This window comes from Chiloscyllium punctatum, chromosome 9 (genome assembly GCF_047496795.1).
Source record: "Chiloscyllium punctatum isolate Juve2018m chromosome 9, sChiPun1.3, whole genome shotgun sequence".
Taxonomy (NCBI): Eukaryota; Metazoa; Chordata; class Chondrichthyes; order Orectolobiformes; family Hemiscylliidae; genus Chiloscyllium; species Chiloscyllium punctatum.
Window position 1 is genome coordinate 66,035,314 of NC_092747.1, and position 6,000 is coordinate 66,041,313.

The window sequence follows — 6,000 nt, forward strand, 5'->3', positions numbered from 1 at the left end:
TGACACACTTTTGAAACTTCTTTAACTTAATGACATCAAAAAAAAACCAAAGATCCACAAGAAAAGAGGAGCTGTCCATTCAGACTTCAAGCTGCTCTGCGAATTCATACGAACACAGCTAATCATCTAACTTTGGGTACTATACCCTATAATCCCTTTGACCACAAGATCTATACGTAATTCCTTCTTGAAAATATTCAATCTTTTGGCCTCAACCACTTTTTGCAGCAAAGAAAAGAGACCATTTTGCTTGCCCAAATGGGGACCATCATGCAAATGTTAGTGTATCCTTAAAACTGTAAAATTTATCAGTCAAAATTATTCTTGTCATCTAAAAACACACCACTTCAAGTTTGGCAATATATTATGCAGTGTTTAAATAGGTCAACAGAAGTATTTTTGTTTAGTGCAAGGTAATCAGCATTTAAGGAGAAACCACCTCAAGTTGTACAGAAGCATTAGTGAGTTTTGAGAAGAGGCAATTTGAAGTCTTGTGGAATAATTGTACAAGACACACAGTACTGAAAGGCATTTTTCATTTTATCCACTGGAGCTACACTAGTTTAGTTTGTTTACATTACCTATGACAAAGAAGTTGCCTGTTTCTTGTATGGTCAAGATAAATTTGGACAAAATGCAGTTACCTTTTCCAACAAAGAAACAAAATGAAACTCAAGTTGTCTTCTATTGACTTTCCCCAGTACCACCAGCCCCCACCAACCAACCACAAATTGAACATAAGACTTAATTTAGAAAAAGTTGAAATCTTAAAAGGAATTTTATAAATAAACTATTTTTGTGAGATTTGATTCAGGATAAATCACAACTTTATGAAATGAAACTTCAACATTAAAATTTTAAAATATTGAACATTTAATAATCAATCACATCTTCTCACTTTAGGAAACTAAAAATAGCTGTTAGCGTCTGCAAACAATAAGCTGCAATGCTGTAACAACTTAGAAATCATGCAAAACAACAGCAAATATGTCAATATCAAATCAGCGAATGACCAATCAGTCCGGAAACCAGGACCACTTCTGTCTGACTTCCATGAATTGTGCTGGAAGTGGAAGAAAACACAAGCACAGGAACGATGGAAATAAGGAGAAGTCATTCACAACACAAAAACCACCTCGAAATAAAAACTTACTTGTGTCGGTTTTTCCCCTCCCCTGTCGTTGTTATTGAGAAATGTTGAGTTACAGCGTATCTCAGAGTGCAGCAGTCATACCCTGCTTGTGACTGTGTCCAGCGCTGCACCACAGGCACTACATTGCACAATGCACCCACTTTCTGGGAGCTTTAACAATGACGTAATTTCTTTTGGAGCGGAAACGAGTCCTGGAATTAAGGCGCGATGCTAGCCGGGAATTGTAGTCCTGATCTCGTTCGCGCAAGCGTACCAGCGTGACCCCACAGGGTTTTTGTCTTCGAGGAGTTCTGCGGGCAGTGGAATTTTGAGACATTACTGTCAATTTTGTTGTGTGTTTTTTCTCCCTTGTGTTCTTCAACTCTCATGCTTCTTTGTCACTCTACCAATGATATTGAATTTTGTTAGGGTGCAAATCTCTCGTCACAGGATATCTTTCAAGAGCATCTTAAAATTCGAGGCTTTGGTGAATGAAGTTTTGGTATGATTCGGAGATGCCGGTGTTGGACTGGGGTGTAGAAAGTTAAAAATCACACAATACCAGGTTATAGTCCAACAGGTTTAATTGGAAGCACACTAGCTTTCGGAGCGACGCTCCTTCACCTGATGGCGTCGCTCCGAAAGCTACTGTTCTTCCAATTAAACCTGTTGGACTATAACCTGGTGTGTGATTTTTAACTAAGTTTTGGTGGATATCAAACTCTAGCGGATTTCAAAGCCCGCAAAATCTGGTCCCCATTCAGTATCCATCATCTGAGGTCTGTAGTTTGCTTCCAGTTATGTGACTACTATTCAAGATTAGAACAACTATTCAAATTTGTAATTGGTGATTGAACTTTAGCTCTATTGACATAATTAATTCAACTACACAGATTTTTAACCAGCTGCACTCATTACCTTTTATACCTGTTGGAAATAATAGTTTTAAAAACGTAAATGTTCCAGACTCATTCATGCAAAAATCTGATTAACTATATTGAAGATAAATTAGCAAATTCTAGAAATCTAAAACAAAACTGAAATGTTGGAAACACAACAGATCAAATCAACAAATCTGAAGGGAGAACATTTTGTGCATCACAACTGGAAATTACAGTATTATTTGCATTACATCAAGTTAAGACAAGCCCTTCATATAAGCATAAGTAAGAAAGATGTCAAGAGGAATGGCTGAATGTTTGATCAAAGGTTTGACTTTTCAGAAGCATTTTAAAGAAAAAATCAGAATGGTTTAAGAAAGGGGGGTAAATGCAATGCAATCAATGATTTAATCATTAAACCCATGTAGCTGCTCTTAATATCAACAAGATATCCTGAAGAAGGGTTAAACCCGAAACGTCAACTTCTACAAAACCTCCTGATACTGCCTGGCTTGCTGTGTTCTTCCAGCCTCCTGACTGTCTACTTTGGATTCCAGCATCTGCAGTTTTCTTTGGCTCTATTGTAATATATACACAGCATTCAACTGAGTAAGGTACCAAAAAGCACCAAAAGATGAATGGGAGTTGAAGAAAAACAGTCCAGCAGGTGCAGGAATGCATGGCACAAAGAAAGGTCATTGTCACATAGTCAAGAGGCCAACATCTAAATCAAACCGTAACACTCACATTAACTCAAGTCAGTTTTGGTTCTTTCTGCAGCTGAAATAGACCATTCATAATCTTATAATCCTTGACCATGGGATGAGTATTTGGTCATATCTTTCCATCACCATAGCTGCTGATTGTCATAAAATTTGTCCTCTATAATTCTTCCCCAGTTCGGCTTCTGTTGAAACTCTCATTAAGGTCATTTTTACATCTGTTTTGACAACTTCAATGCTCTCTGCTTCTCACCCTACCACAGCCTTTAACTTTGAAAACTCTGATCCTAATCTCTACTCACCCTCTTCACCAACTACTGTTCTGCTCACTGACAGTGAGACTAAGTTCAGTTTGGCATTGCATCGATTTTAAAATTCTGACTCTTGTTTTTAAATCCTTTCATAGCTAACTCTTTCCTATCTCTATAACCATCTTCAGCTGAAGATCACCTGAGATCTACGCGTTCCTCCAATTCTGGCCTCTCTCGTAACGCTGATTTTAATTACCCTAGCCTGCTTATGCTGTTTCGGCACTAACTCTAGATTTCCTTTCTCAAGTTAGCTCCAATTTTAAGATGCTCTTTAAGATGTATCTCATTGAACCAAGCTTTTGATCACCTTCATATGTGACTTGCTGTCAAATTTAATGAGAAAACCTGCATAACAGAGACTCACATTTTCATTCATTAACAAAGTGTACAGCTAACACACTTCTGGGGTACGTTTTAGAAGTAGGTTAACTTAGAAAGAATTATATGATTCTGGGACATCTTTGATTTAGATTTCAAGTATTCAGTTTTTCTTTTTATCCCCAAATAAATTATTTTTGGAAACTCCCTCAAAATCTCTTTAAAATGGCAATGTTGTCAATATATCTCTTACATGCCTATCTAAAGAAATATTGGAACATTGCTCTTTAAATTTTCCAATCATATTAATGTACAATTTTAAAAATTCTGCTTATTTGGCTCTTTAAAGAATGCTGCAAAAACATTTTAATTTACATTTTTAAATTAATTTGTCTGATGTGGGCATTGGCTGGCCAGCATTAGTGCTCGTCCCTACTTGCCCTTCAGAAAGTGGTGGTGAGCTGCCTTCTTGAACCATTGTAGTCCACTTGCTGAAGGCTAATCCACATTGCCATTAGGGTGGGAATTCCAGGAGTTTGATCCAGCAGCAGTGAAGAAACAGCAATACATTTCCAAGTCAGGATGGTGAGTGGCTTGGAGAGGAACTTGAAGGTGGTGGTATTCCCATGTGTCAGATGTCCTTGTCCTTCTAGCTGGAAGTGGTCATGATTTTGGAAGGTGCAGTCTAAGGATAGTGGGTGAAATTCTGCAGTGCATCTTGTAGATAGTACCCACTGCAGTTATTGAGCCTCAGTGGTGGAAGGAGTGAATGCTTGTGGATATAGTGCCAATCAAGCAGTCTGCTTTGTCCTGGATGATGGTGAGTTCTTGAATGTTGTTGGAGTTACACCTATCCAGGCAAGTGGGGGCATATTCCATCACACTCCTGACTTACTTGTACCTTGTAGATGGTGAACAGACTTTCGGGAGTCAGGAGGTAGTTACATGCCACATTATTCCTAACTTCTGACCTGCTCTTGTAGTCCCTGTGTTTGTGTGGCAAGTCCAGTTGAGTTTCTGGTCAATGATAACCCCCAGGATGTAGATAGTGGGCTTTTCAGTGATTGTAACACTATTGAATGACAAGGGTGATGGTAAATTATCTCTTATCAGCAATGGTCATAGCTTAGCATTTGTGTGGCAAGAATGTTGCCACTTGTCAGCCCAAGCCTGGATACTGTACAGATATTGTTGCCTTTGAACATGGACTGCTTCAGTATCTGAGAAATGTGGTGCTGGAAAAGCACAGTCGGTCAGGCAGCATCCGAGGAGCAGGAGAGTCAGCATTTTGAGCATAAGCCCTTCATCAAGAATGGGGCAGGGTGGCACAAGGGCTGAGAGATTATTGGGAAGGGGGTATGGCTAGGGGAAAAGTAGCTGGGAATGCAATAGGTAGATGAGGATGGGGGTGAAGGTGATAGGTAGGAGAAGAAAGTGGAGTGGATATGTGGGAAGGAAGATGGACAGGTAGTTCAGTTCAAGAGGGTGATGCCAAGTTGGAAGGTTGAATCTGGGATAAGGTGGGGGTACAGGAAATGGGTAAACTGGTGAAACCCACATTGAATCCGTGTGGTTAAAGGGTCCCAAGGTGGAAAATGAGGAGTTCTTCTGCAGTTCTCACTTTCTCCTGCTTCAGTATCTGAGGAGTTCAAATGGTGCCAAACTTGTGCAATCATTGGTGAACATCTCCACTTCTGACCTTGTAATGGAGGTAAAGTAATTGATGAAGCAGCTGAAGATGGTTGTGCCAAGGACACTACCCTGAGGGATTCCTGCCGAGATGTCCTGGAGCTAGAAATGACTGCAAAACCACAACCATCTTTCTATGTGTCAGGTATGACTCCAAGCACTGGAGAGTTTGCCCACGATACCTACTAATTCCAGTTTTACTAGGGCTCCTTAATACCATACTCAATCGAATGAAGCCTTGACCTCAAAGGCTGTCACTCTCACTTCATCTCTGGAGTTCAGCTCTTTTGTCCATGTTTGAACCAACATTATAATGAGGTCAGGAGCTGAGCAGCCCTGGCAGTATCCAAACAGGGCATCACTCTTGCAGGGCAGGTGCTGTTTGATTGTACTATTAACAATACCTTTCATTCTTTACATATTATTAAGAATAGACTGACGTGACAGTAATTAGCTGGATTGGATTTGTCCTGCTTTTTGTATACAGGGCATACCTGGACAATTTTCCATGTTGTTGGGTAGATGCCAGTGTTGTAACTGTACTGGAAGAGCTTGGCAAAGAAAGTGGCAGGTTCTGGAGCACTAGTTTTCAGTACTATTGTCGGAGTGTTGTCAGGGCCTGTAGCCTTTGCAGTACCCAGAGTTTCCAACAATTTCTTTATATCACTTGGAGTGAATCAAATTGGCTGTGGACTGGTATCTATAACGCTAGGGATCACTGTAAGAGAACAAGGTGAATCATCTATTCGGCACTTATGGCTGGAGATTGTTGTGAATACTTCAGCCTTATCTTTTGCACTGATTTGCTGGATTCTTCCATCGTTGAGGATAGGGATATTTGTGGAGCTTCCTCCTTCAGTGAGTTATTTAATTGTCCACTACCATTCATGGTTAGATGCAGCAGGACTGCAGAGCTTAGATCTGATCTGTTGGTTGTGGGATCACTT

The 6,000-nt window shown here is 40.0% G+C and overlaps 1 protein-coding gene across 1 annotated transcript in view; it reads right to left on the bottom strand.

Annotated features, from left to right (window-relative positions):
* rab30 (RAB30, member RAS oncogene family) overlaps window positions 1–1,295 on the bottom strand; it is a 97,072-nt gene extending 95,777 nt beyond the window's left edge. Inside the window, exon 1 of the mRNA XM_072577689.1 lies at window positions 1,154–1,295. The gene's annotated coding sequence lies outside the window, so the exon portion shown is untranslated. The remainder of the gene's footprint in view (window positions 1–1,153) is intronic.
* Window positions 1,296–6,000: the final 4,705 nt, after the last annotated feature.